The 14,311-nt window shown below is 40.9% G+C and overlaps 1 pseudogene across 1 annotated transcript; it reads left to right on the top strand.

Annotated features, from left to right (window-relative positions):
- The first annotated feature begins 8,551 nt into the window (after positions 1-8,551).
- Positions 8,552-13,673, top strand: LOC308518342 (large ribosomal subunit protein uL11-like; annotated as a pseudogene). Its single transcript has 2 exons — positions 8,552-8,600; positions 13,160-13,673. The product of its transcript is annotated as a large ribosomal subunit protein uL11-like (transcript).
- Positions 13,674-14,311: the final 638 nt, after the last annotated feature.

The following is a 14,311-nucleotide window of genomic DNA, read 5'->3' as shown; positions in this document are numbered from 1 at the left end:
ATTAATTAGCAAAATCCACCATGACTGGAAGGAGGTTTGATTTTGTTTTTAGAAGGGTGATCAATGGGGGAAAATAATAACAAAAACAAAGGGGACATCTGTAATACTTTCAACAATAAAGATAAATTTTTAAAAAATAAATTTAGAATATATATATATATATATATATATATATATATATATATACTTATATACACATACCAGGCATGTCTTTCTAGACTTCCTATTCTGTTTCCTTGATTTATGTTTATTCTCATATCAATAATACACTGTCTAGATTAATATGATTACAGAAAGTATTGGAATCCTTGATAGTAAATGTTTTCCAACATTGTTTTTATTTTTAGAAATGATTTAGGATATTCTAATTCTCTTATATTTTCAATACAAATTTTAGAAGCAGCTAAATTTGTATTTTAAAAAAGAAAGAAAAGACTGCAAGTGTTCTAGCTGGCTTTCTGATGAATCTGTAAAGGATTTTCAGGAGAACTGGCATTTTAACAGTATTGAATCTTCTGATCCATGAACATTTATGTAACTCTTTCATTTCTCTCAACCATGCTTTATAGTTTTCAGTGTACAGGTCAAGCATATATCTTGTTAAAACTTCCCTAATTATTTCTTATTTTTGATGCCACTTTAAATGGTAATATTTGGAATTTGATTTTCCATTTGTTTTTTGCTACACTATTTAATTGATCTTTTATATAATAAATCTGCATTCTGAAAAAAAATATTAGCCTCATAAATTTTATGCTTTGTTTCCATTTTGAGTTTTTCCTTCATGATTTGTTTTGTCCCATGGTTTATTTAAAAATGTATTAAATTGCAAATATGTGTTGTTTTTCCTCATTTTGCTCCCAGCATCACACTGCCAAATATTCTAGTGCTTGATTCCTCTCAGGCTGTGAGCCAACAGTCAGGAGTAAATAGAGGCTGAGGTTCCTAAACTCTCTTATTTCTAACAGAAGTTGAGTGAAAACTGCTAGAAAGCCGTGATTACACTGAGCCCTCCTTTCTTCCGTCTTCAGCTCCTTCAGAAACAACGGCACAGCAGGGAGCACCTCCACCAAAAGGGATGACTGAAGTTGGTTGGATAAAGGGACTGTTCACAAAAGGCAGGCAGAGTTAAGGGAAGTCACAAAGGATGGTGAGGCACCCTGGGGCAAGCAACAACAGGAAGCAAGTAGAAGGAATGGCTACCGGAAACAACTGAAAGTCACAGGAAAGGGCCCTTCAACAGGAGCTGTGGCCTCAGACAGAGAGACGCAGAGAGAAAGCACCAAAGAAATAAACACTCCAACCTCTTTTTCTTCTCAAGCTCCTTTTGGTTCCTCCCGTGGGCCATCCCAACCCAAAGCTGAAAGGCAATGGAGCTTGGTTTACACAATGCATAGAGGTCAACCTCCTGAAACACAGAGCAAAAGGAAGCTGGAGAGGGAAACCCACAGGGCGGATTGAGAATTTTCAGCAAAGACAGCACATCATCAATTTCTACGCAAGTTCCAAGCCTTAACATTGAAATCGCCAGCTTTGAAAGAACAGAATGAGACTGTGTCCACGGATACATCTTTTTCATGAAGATGCAAGCCACAAATTAAAGATAGTCTGTTTCTAAAGTATGTGATTGTCTAACCGCTATGCTGTGTACCTGAAACCAGTATCAAATAATGTTGAAAGTGAACTATACTTGAAAAAATAGATATTCTGTTCCCACTAGCACTAAAAACATCTGTTTTTCCTCCTTGACTTTGTTACTAGGGTCCTATTAAGCCAGGCTGATTGACACATGGATCTGAAATGAAACCCTAAGTGACATTTACTCTTCCTTTAAAAGCTGCTTAGCTCCGGTCTGTAGGGCTATCAGTTCAGTCTTGACTCACTATAGAAAAAAAATGCTAGAAAATGATATCCGAACTCCTAAAAATAGTTGGATAACTCTATCCAAGTACTTTTTGGGACATCAGGAAACTATGATTGAATATGTCTGGGCATTTGGCCTTCACTATAGCTCTAGGTGTGTTTCAAATGGAGGAGAATTCTGGGGCAGCTGCCAACACACACCCAGCACTGTGGTCTGTCTCAGCACTTACTTTAGGATCAGTCAACCAGTGACTGGCCTAGTATTATGTCTAATCTGTTCTGACTACTGATAAGTACATTCCTTTATAGGATCCACTGGGCAACATCGCAATTAGAAGAGGTCTATTTGTAGCTGCTGTAAATTAAGTTTTTTTTCCAGTGATGGGTGTTAATCAATCCTGTCTTCTCTTTAAGAAGGGAGGGTAGTAACTGGCCACCAGGAATCAACTCCAGCTACATCTTTGGGGCAGTCCCTTTTCAAATATTTTACTACTCCCATTGACCTTCACAATTTTGAAAAAAAAATATTTGGGATTTGGAAAATAGTTTCTTCACAGCTATGACTAGTGGACTGCTATTATCCTGATGCTGAACTGGACCCGGCTGCAAGCTGGAACAGAAACTCTGGACACTGGCTTTGCTTCTAGCTTTCCTGAAACCCTAGCTGCATTTGTTCTATGCCTGGGCTAAGGGAAATGGGACTTTGGAAACACGGTAATGTAATTCTACTTAAATAAAAGTCTCTTACCCCAATTTCTCCAATAACAGTTTGAGACATGAGGAAAAACTCCATTTTTGTTTTAATTCACCCCAGAATGTAATTTTTTTTTAACTTTTCAGTCCTGCATCAATGCCTGGATTTATATCTGGATGTAACTATGTACACAAGTGGTAACATGTCAGCCAATGCCAGGTAACCCTCTACCCCATGAAAGATTCATTGTCCCTGAAGGACTCAGATATACGCTCACCTGACAGCCATTATCCAAACCCCTGGGAGTGACCAGATCTCCTTGAGCCCACCTTCCAGACCAACGGATATCCATCATCCTCCCTGCCTAACATCTGGCTGACAACCATCTGGACCAATCCAAGGGCTAAGGATGCAGGACTGATTGTTCTCAGGAACGCACTTTTTACCAACTTCTCTTTTATCTTTGAAACACTTCTGAGTTTTCGCATAGTTTGCAAACTCTAAAACCCTTGAATAAATCTATCATTTATTTCTAGGGAAACCTCCAGATTCTTTTTGAGTTTGTTCGGCAATTTGTTAGGATGAAAGATTTTCTCTGATTACTTTGCAAACTACAATAAACATAGAGCCTGAGTAATATTTTAGAAGACTGGGCTATTTTCTTTCCTAAATAATAATTATTCCTCTTTAAAAGAGCACCTACTGCATACCAGAAACTGTGCTAAGCTTTTCGGTGCTTTATGTTAATTCTCATGACAGATGCATGAAACAAACAGCAGTATCATCCTTCCTCAGCTGAGACTCTGACATTTAAAAGGTGATATAGCCCTGACCGGTTTGGCTCAGTGGATAGAGCATCGGCCTGCGGACTAAAGTGTTCCAGGTTCGATTCCAGTCAAGGGCATGTACCTTGGTTGCAGGCACATCTCCAGTGGGGGGTGTGCAGGAGGAAGCTGATCAGTGTTTCTCTCTCATGGATGTTTCTAGCTCTTGATCCCTCTCCGTTCCTCTCTGTAAAAAATCAATAAAATATATTTTTTAAAAAATAAAATAAAAGGTGGTATAACTTGCCCAAAGTCAAGCATCCAGTAAGTGGTTGAGCCCTATTGGATTAGAATGCATGTTGGGAGCCATTAGAGATATTGGCTTAGACAAAGCCATCTTAAGAATTATAAGTTTCTGGTTCTTCCAGAAACTCCTAATTACCAGAAACTACATGTGTCCTGCGATTTGGCCAGCAGCTAAAGATAACCATCCTATTCCCTGAAGCAACTACCGCCACATCGGAGCCTGCTACAACCCTGCTGATAAGGTAATAGACCCCTTTACCCACCCCCCGTCCCTAAAACAGTATATATCCTGCCGCTGTGAGAATAAAGTTTGAGGCTTGATCAGAACTTGTCTTGCCTCCATTCTTTCGTGTCCCTTGTTTGTTTCATTCTCCTAGGGTGTCTCTTGGTTCCCCCGTTGTTGTCCTGCGGGTCGGGACAAATGCAGGTTGGGCTGATTCTGATGCCCATATTCCTAGCCATCCTGTATTTGTCTGCTCAACGAACCATCTGGTAAAACACCAATCTCTTAACCTCACAGGACTGGATTAGCCATGCATAGAGGATGTAACTACATACACAAGTGGTAACACAACAGCCAAACATTAGGCATTGTTATTCTTTCTTTATGACAAAGCCTTAATTAACTTTGCATGATCCCTGAACACCATAAGAGTCATGAGCCCACAAGTGAGATTTGAATTTTTCATGTCTCCTTTCCAGGGATTTCTTGGTTTTCCTTGTCTAGTTTGGATATAATGCTTTCTCATCAGGGATGTCCCAAACAGTTGATATCCACTTAACTAGGAAGGACAGTCAAGAGGTTGTTAATGTACAGAGAGATGATGCCAAAGCATATTTCTCTCAATATATTTCCTCTTAGTAGATGGACCTGGAAAGTATTATGCTAAGTGAAATAAGCCAATCTGAGAAAGACAAATATCACATGATCTCACTTATTTGTGGAATCTAATGAGCAAAATGAATTGACCAACAAAATAAAACCTGAAGCATGGAAGCATGGAACAGACTGACATACATAGATGTGGGGGTGGGGGGATGAGAAGAGATAAACCAAAGAACTTATCTACTAGTATATATATAAAAGCTTAAGCAACCATTATGATCAAACAACCGGAATGACCAGGGGCGGCCACCTGCAGCCCTCCTCCCTGCTGGCTGCCCCTCCCCCACATAGGCCTCTATCACCAGCCAGGCTGAGGGACCCCACCCATGCACAAATTCATGCGCTGGGCCTCTAGTATACTTATATGCATAGTCTTTGGACATGGGCAATAGGGTAGTGAAAACCTGGAGGGAGTAGGGGCTGGGAGAAGTTGGGTAAAGGGCGGGGGTGGGGGGGAGGATGGGAGATATCGGTAATACTATGAACAATAAAAATATATATATATATATTAATTAAAAAAACAATTAACACATTGCAAATGGATCATGAGAATTTGCCAGCTTTGTTTAGTCCCACTTCATATTATACAGTGTTTTACAAAGTATCATACTTTAAAAATGTATTAGCTTATAAGAACATGTAATAAATAACTTCAAAGTGCAATGGGTATTTAATTTTAAAGCGTGCCTTTAACATTTATGTAAAACGCTTTTTGTACTCGTTCAATAGAAACTTATCTGGCCACTGGGTAAAGCTAGCAATAAAACAACTGGTCCTGGTCCGCAATGTGTTAAGTACAAGAATAGTGAGCTTCTGGGTATCTGACCAAACCTTTGCAGAATAAGCATAGAGTTCCAAATGGAGTTCAATTGAAATGATAATTGAAGAACAGGCCTATTGACAGTGATAATAAGAAACTGCTGGTTTCAGACATTGTTAAATAGCACTGGGACCCTTAGGGATCTTAGGACCTAATGTGTGAGCAAAATAATAAAACAGTCACTGACCACCACTGTCTCATAAATGTACAGACTATACTGGTATGATCCCACACATCTAAAAGAATGTATGATTGGACACATTTCTGAATATTTTTACAAATAATAGTAGCCATTTTGTGTGATATCTGAATATTAAAGAAATCTCCAAAAGGTCAATAACTAAAAGAAAGAAAGAAAGAAAGAAAGAAAGAAAGAAAGAGAGAGAGAGAGAGAGAGAGAGAGAGAGAGAGAGAGAGAGAGAGAGAGAGAAAGGAAGAAAGGAAGGAAGGAAGGAAGGAAGGAAGGAAGGAAGGAAGGAAGGAAGGAAGGAAGGAAGGAAGCTCTAGAGTTCAGGTTGTGCCCAGTGCCGACCAGATGAAGAGGGAGCATGGAGAGGACAAGGACAAACCTCCGATTTCAGCAAAAATGGACAAAAGTTCCCTCATTGCCTCAGAAACTGCATTAGGAAAACGTCCTTCACATCATGCACAGTTTTCCTGCCTTTGACAAACTTCTTAAATAGGTTAAAACTCCCCTCCCCCACAAAAAAAGTATGTCCACAGCCAGCTCTCAGATGCCACGAGAGGTGCCAATAATAGTAAAAGTCTCTTTCAAGACAAACAATTGAGCAAAATACCCCTCATACCTGCCTTGACACACTGCAATGCTGTTTGTGGGTCTGATAACCAAGAAACACAGAGACCAGAAAGGGCCCAGGACCTAGGACTCACAGCACCCGTGCGGGGGCCACCAGGATCAGACTACTATAATGCCTGAAATGCCTTCAGTGAGATTCCGTGATTAACATAGGAGATTCCTTAAGGGTAAATATGTTACTTTTCTCTAAAGCATGGAGTGGAGTGGGCAGAATGCTTATGCTCCATCCCACCGTCAGTAACAACTTTGTTATTTCAGACAAGAACTCCACCTCTCTCAGCCCATGTCCGCCACATCGGATCAAGTCGCTCATCCTAAACAAATAAGTAAACCAACAAATGGCAGAGCTAGAATTCACACCACAGTCTTAGCTATCAAGCATCATGCTCTGCAGCTTCCACTAAGTAAAAACAAGTTACTACTGAGTTTACTAAAAATGCACGAGTTTGATATGAATTTGAGTGTTCTACCCGTTTCCATTCATAATGCCTCTAAGAAAGGTCAATTTATGGAAATGAATGGAAATCTAATAGATTCAATGTACATTTGGGAGCCATTCCTCAAATTAACAGAAGTATTTAAACAGTATTTAACAGAAGTCATTTAAACAATGAAAGGAATGATATAAGCCTGCTCATTAACCCGTAAGCATATGACTATAACTAGAGGCCTGGTGCACGAAATTTGTGCATGGGATGGGGGTCCCTCAGGCCAGCCTGCACCCTCTCCAATCTGGGACCCCTTGGGGGATGTCTGACTGCCTCTCACAACCCAGGACTGCTGGCTCCTAACCACTCGCCTGCCTGCCTGCCTGATCACCCCTAACCCCTCTGCCTGCCTGATCTCCCCTAACTGCTCCCACACCAGCCTGATCACCCCTAACTGCTTCTACCTCACCCCACACCCAGGACCCAGGATTCCCTCCTCCAGCTGGTTGCAGGCACCTGCGACCCGGGATTCCCTCCCTCTGGCCGCTGCAGGCACCCAGGACCTGGGCCGGCTTCACCAGGGCCAACCGCAGCTGCAAGAGACCGTGGGTGGGTGACTTCACCTGCTGCAGCTGCAGGCGTCTGGGAGCGCGGGGCAGGCAGCTTGTCCCTCTCCTGAGCCGCAGGTGCAGGTGCAGCTGCTGGCACCTGGGATCGCAGGGTGGGCGGCTTGTCACTCTCCCAGGCCGCAGCCTGGCTGGTTCCCCTTCCTCTCTCGTGAGCTCATTTGTGCCTGGCTGGTCCCCATTCCTCTCTCCCCAGTATTGAGTGTCTGAGCCGTTACAACATGATGGCGTGAGGGCATGATGACCATTTGCATATTAGCTCTTTATTATATAGGACTAGCAGCCCGGTGCACGAAATTAGTGCAGGGAGGGGGGTTGTGTGTCCCTCAGACCAGCCTGCACCCTCTCCAATCTGGGACCCATCGAGGGATGTCTGGCTGCTCCCGGTGGGACATCCCTCTCACAATCCAGGACTGCTGGCTCCCAACCGCTCACCTGCCTGCCTGCCTGATTGCTTCTTCCTGCCAGCCTGATCACCCCCTAACCACTCCCCTGCCAGCCTGATCGATGCCTAACTGCTCCCCAGTCAGCCCGGTCCCCCCCAACTACCCTCCCCTGCAGGCGTGGCCCCCCCCCAACTGCCCTCCCCTGCAGGCCTGGTCCCCCACAACTGCCCTCCTCTTCTGGCCATCTTGTGTGTTGGAGTGATGGTCAATTTGCACATTACCTCTTTATTATATAGGATGGTTGTTTGTCCTGGGCTAAAAACAGTACTTAACATTTTCAGTAGAAAATGAAGAAGGAAGGTCTCTAGGAATCTGGTAGGAGACACAGTGTATCACATAGGTATCTCAAGGTCACTTAGCTATAAAATATTAGAAATGAAATTCAAGTGTAGGTTTTTCTTATTGAAATGTATTTTGTTACCACAACAATATAAATATGTATTGCTACACTCTAATCTAGAACACAGTACCCTACACTGCTCTTTAATTCTCAATAAGTCATTAATTTGACTTGTTTCTGAAAAGTTTAACTGGCAGGTTAGCATGTAAACAAATTGTTTATTACCTAACTTATATTCTAAATCCATTTTAGCAAAAATTGATCTGTATGTCTCAGAGTAGGATAAAAGAATATTAGATCTAAAAGCAATATCTCTTGAAGTTAGAGATGGAGCAACAATTGGAAATTTCAAAAGCTTCTTACTGAAAAGTTCACAAATTACTTATGAGTTCAAGTATTAAAATAAAATGGGAGTGCACTCAAACAGAAAAATGTAGAAACTGACCCTTGGCCTATTCTCTACTTGGTATTTGATTTTATATCTTCAAAGCATTGTAGAGTTGAAAGGGCATATATTTGTTGAAAGGTTTTCAGTAGTGCCTGTTACCTCTACAGAATACGATGGTGACCAACCTTTCCTGGACCCAATTACAGTGCTCTGTCAACAGAGGTACAGATGGAACAATGCCCTCTATGACATGTAAAATATAAGTAAGTTGGGAGTTTTGATGCCTGGCATAAATATAGAGTACTCTCTGTCCTGTTTAATTCAGTCATAAATCACGGAATATCAAAGAAGACAAGGCTCTAGATCAGTGGTTCTCAACCTTCCTAATGCTGTGACCCTTTAATACAGTTCCTCATGTTGTTTTGACCCCCAACCATAAAATTATTTTCGTTGCTACTTCATAACTGTAATTTTGCTACTGTTGTGAATCGTAATGTAAATATCTGATATGCAGGATGTATTTTCATTGTTCGCGACCCACAGGTTGAGAACCACTGCTCTAGATAAAAATAGACATCAGGATCCTCTTCTCTACCCTTTGTTATATGGCTTTAAAGGGAAAAAGGACCTAGTAGGAAAACAAAAAAAATCATATTACTAAACTTATAAAACAGTCATGGAGTTTCTTCTTTCTAAGACAGGATTAGATTGATCAAGGCATAGTCTGATGAGCAAAGAGTAGATGAGTAGATGAGTGGATAAAAAAGCTGTGGTACATTTACACCATGGAATACTATGCAGCAGTAAAAAAGAAGGATCTATTACCCTTGGAGACAGCATGGATGGACCTGGTGATTATTATGCCAAGCTAAATAAGGCAGTCAGAGAAAGACAAATATCATGTGATCTTATTCATATATGGAATCTAATGAACAAAATAAACTGATGAATAAAATAGAACCAGAAACATAGAAACATGGAACAGACTAACAAATCTCAGAGGGAAGGGAGGTGGGGTGGGGGCTGGGAGAGATGAACCAAAGAACTTATATGTTAACATGTGTTGCCCATGGACATAGACAATAGGGTGGTGAAGACCTGGGATGGGGCAGGAACCAGGTGGAAGGGGAAAATGAGAGGAAAAAAGAGGGGTCATCTATAATATTCCCAACAATAAAGATTAAAAAAAGAAAAACATAGTCTGATTCCCACTACATGGTAGGAAAAAAAGATACTTTAACTTTTCTCCCTCGGTATGGTTCCCCACAACCATAAGGGCAGTTGGTTAATGGGAGAATGATCCCAGTACCTGGAGAAACCAAGCCTGTTATTTATAGATAAAGTTGGGAATGTGATATGCTGCTAGTGACAGAAAGAGGACTCATCCATAACTTTAAACCCTGAGTTAAATGAACAAGCTGTATCTTTCTAAAAAGAGTAAGTAATATTTAGAGAAATCTAAAGCCACAATAATGTATTTAAGGAATATTTATTGAGCATCTACTATGAGCAAGGCACAATCCCAGATACTGGGAACACAAGAGTGAGCAAAACACAGTAATCTTGCCCTAGTGGTTTTAGCATTCTAATAAGAAGACCACTTACAAGAATTTTTTAAATTAAAAAAGTAAACTCCCCAAGCAACATAGGACTTAAAAAATGGAAGTGCTACAAAGAAAACAAACAAGATTTAATGAAAAAGAATAAACAGTAAGGCCAGTGGGAGAGACCTAGATACAATTTAGATAAGATGATCAGAGAAGAAAACCTTATAGGTATGACATTTAAGCTGAAATACAAAGAATACATAGCCTTCTTTGCTCAGCTGTCGGAGTTATTTTTTTCCTAATGGGAAGCACTCAAGACAGCACTAGGGAAAAGTCTGTTTTGTTGGAGTTTGTAGAAGACGGAGCCTAGTTTGCAAGAAAATACAGAAGCCTGATATCACAGGACTATGTAGGAAATAAAGAAATTCGGTCTTATTTTGTTATGCTGATAAATCATTGAAAAGGAGTAACATAATCAAATTTATTTTTTAAATATCTATGTACTGTGTGTGTGTGGGTGTGCGTGGAATAGATATACTAAATTGGCTCTAAAGAATACCAGTCAGGTAGCTATAATCACCAGCAAAGGGAAGACAACAGAATGTATAAAAATACAAAATATTAAGAAAGCTTAACAAGTTTATTAATATACTAGTGACCCAGTGCACAAAATTTGTGCACAATAAAAGGGAATTAATTAGAGGAAATATTTTAATATTGCTATTTGCCCTTTCTCTATAATAGAAGTGTCACAGTTGGAAGAAAATTAATAAAATGTATATGAAAATCTACCTCTTGTCAGAGTCTGGGGCACGCCACGGGACCCAGAGTCAAGTCCCTGCCCAGCCACATGCACCTCGAAATTGCGTGAGACCCAGACCCAGCCAGCCCCACCCCCGTCAAGCCCTGCAGGACAGGAGGTGCAGCATCAGGTCCCCCGGCCTGGTGCCAGGCGGGCGGCGCAGCCTCATATCCCCAGTCAAGCCCTGTGGGCAGGGGTTCAACCTCAGGTCCCCCGGTGCAGCCTCAGGTCTTCCGGCCCCGGTGTTGGAGCAGGAGACGTGGCCCCAGGTCCCCTGGCCCCAGTGCCAGGGCAGGGGACACAGCCTCAGATCCCCTGTCAAGCCCCGCTGGGTGTGGGGGGGGGGGGCACGGCCTCAGGTTCCCCAGCCTCAGGTCCCCCAGCCCTGGCACCAGGGCAGGGAACGCGGCCTCAGAATCCCCGGCCCTGGCACAAGGTCCTGAGGGCGCAAATGCACTAGGGTTTGACAATCATTTGCATATTAGCTCTTTATTATATAGGAAGAACAACATAGAAAATGTATTTCTCAATACTAGCAAGGGGCATTTTTTAAAAAATATGATTTTTAAGGAAAGATTCTGAGCTTTAATTCTGGAAATGGCAGTCTATTATTGAACCAAACATCCTGCTGAAAGTATAATTAGAAACGTGGAGAAATGTATTCTAAAAGTCATATTTAGTGGCATAAGAAAGCTACCAAGGCATTGAAGAATTGTGGAGCCAAGACAGGGAAGAGTAGGTAATCACAGAGAGGTAAGCCCTGCACGTGCACCAATGTTTATTCTCAGATTTTGTGTTGATTCGGAACACCAGTTTGGAGGCTAAGGACAGAGCATATGGAATCATTATCCTGTTGGACAAATTTTGGAGTTCAGGGTCCAATGAAAAGAGTAAGCCCTGGTAAATCATCCAGAGCTTCACCTTAGTGTAATAAGGGTAAAGTAGAAATAGATCTGCCTCATAGTACAGAATCATCTCATTTCCTGGTTGGATTATGATACTCTATGCCTAGCTGCCTCCAAGACAAATAAGAGTGACTCCATATTACAAGAATGTCATTCAGAGCTTCAAATTAGTTTCATAATTTTTCCTAAACAATGTTCAGCACACAACAGAAAATAATTAGGCCTGTGAAATGTATGAGGTAATGTAAAACAAATAGAAAAACTAAACAGATTAAAGGGTGATCAAGGCAATGGTTGTATGAAGATTTAAATTTTAAAATAATGAAGAATAATATGTTTTAGAAATGACATGTCAAACAATAATTTCTCATAGAAATGAAAGTATAAAAAGGAGTCAAATAGAAATTCTGGAGTGAATTATACAACTAATAAAAATAAAGAACTGAGCCCTGGCTGGTTTGGCTCAGTGGATGGAGCGTCGGCCTGCGGACTGAGGGGTCCCAGGTTCGATTCCCGTCAGGGGCATGTGCCTTGGTTGCAGGCACATTCCCAGTGGGGGGTGTGCAGGAGGCAGCTGATCTATGTTTCTCTCTCATCGATGTTTCTAACTCTCTATCCCTCTCCCTTCCTCTCTGTAAAGAACCAATAAAATGTATTTTAAAAAAATAATAATAATAAAATAAAGAACTGAATTAATTGGACATTGCTAAAGAGACAAATGTTGAATTATTAGAAAAATATTTAAAATTGAAAATACAATAAAATAGGAATATAAAAGTATGACACATATTAAATATGATAAAACAAAGAACTCCAGCATTTTAACTTGGAATCACAAGAGAGAAAATGAAGAATGTAAATATGTGGAGGGAAATTTGCTAAGAATTTTCCAAAATTGATGAATGGCACCAAGGCACACATCCAAGAGGCACTATGCACCTCCATAAGGATAAATAGAAATAAACCCACATTGTAGTAAGCCGCACAAAATCAAGGACAAATATTTGTAGGAAGCAAGATAAAATGAGAGATAATCCGAAAACAAACAAACAAACAAAAAAAAAAAACACACAACAAAAGTAACATGGATCCAAGCCAAAAGCCTAAAGCTGTGTATTTCTTAATAAGCTTGGCATTTCAAACAAGGGTATTTTGGTTGAAATAAAACATATACCAACATCTTTCTAAGCTACTAATTCAGGAGAGAGAAGAAAGGAGAAAAACTGCAAATGTAATGCTTTATATACAAATACCTTTAGGGCACTTAAAGAGAATAACTTCATCACTTATTATCTTTGGATGACCCTTACTTTGGAGGCATTTCTGTTTTCATCAAGGCTGAAGAAGCAGCTTGGAAACAGGTGAGTTGCAGGTGCACACTGCTCTTGAACTTGTTCAGCAGCTTCTCCAGTAACTTTTTGTCTGCTCCGCTGGAAAGCTGGGGCAGCGCTTCCAGAGCCAGCTTTAGGCTTTTGGCTCGAAGGAGGCTCAGATGCAACTAACTTTCTTTGGTCGTCCCGGATCCAGGTTCATCCGACACCAGCTGCCTCCACAATTCCGCAGAAGTTCAAGTCAAACTCGTATACCTGAGGTGCACCGGTGGGGAAGTGGATGCCACATCTGCTCTGGACCCCAAGACTGACCCCCTGAGCCTGTCTCCAAAACAGGTTGGTGATGACGTCACCAAAGCGACCAGTGATTGGAAGGGTCTGAGGATTACTGTGAAACTGACCATTCAGAACAGACACGCCCAGATTGAGGTAGTGCCTCTGCCTTTTCGCTGATCTTCAAAGTCCTCAAAGAACCGCCAAGCGACAGAAAGAAGCAAAAAAACATTAACCACAGTCGAAATATCACTTTTGATGAGATTGTCAGCATTGCCCGACAGATGCGGCACCGATCTGTAGCTAGAGAACTCTCTGAAACCATTAAAGAGATCCTGGGGACTGCCCAGTCTGTGGACTACAAGGTTGATGGCCGCCACCCTCATGACATCATAGATGATATCAACAGTGGTGCAGTGGAATGTCGGGCTAGTTAAGAACTACAGAGGAAAATATTTAAATTAAAGATTATTTGATAACCAAAAAAAAAAAAAAAGAAAGAAATACACAGAATATTGTCTCTCTTAAGCATGTTAACCATTGTAGCCAATAAAGAATGTCTTCAATGGAAAAAAAAATAACATTGATTTTTTCAACAGAAACAATGGATAATGGAAAACAATCCAGTGATTTTTTTTTAATATTGAGAAATAGTAGCTGCCAAACTACATTTCTGTATGCAGTAAAAATATTCCAGAATGAAAATATATCCTGGCCAGTGTGGCTCAGTGGTTGAGTGTCGACCTGTGAACCAGGAGATTAGGGTTCCATTCCCAGTCAGGGCACATGCCTGGGTTGTAGCCTCAATCCCCAGAAGGGGTCGTGCAGGAGGCAGCCAATCTTTGGTTATCTCTCATCACTGATGTTTCTATATCTCTCTTCCTCTCCCTTCCTCTCTGAAATCAATAAAAATATATTTTTTAAAAAAGAGAATGAAAAGATAAATAAATATATTTTCTGATAAATAGAACTGAGTGCAGAGCTTACCAATACACCCGAATTACACTGAGTATTAAAATATCATACCAAATGGAAGGTCAGAGTTGCAGGATGGAAAAATAATGAAAAGGATAAA

Source organism: Myotis nattereri (assembly GCF_964212035.1).
Source record: "Myotis nattereri genome assembly, chromosome: 1".
Taxonomy (NCBI): Eukaryota; Metazoa; Chordata; class Mammalia; order Chiroptera; family Vespertilionidae; genus Myotis; species Myotis nattereri.
This window is presented reverse-complemented; position numbering and strand designations above follow the sequence as displayed.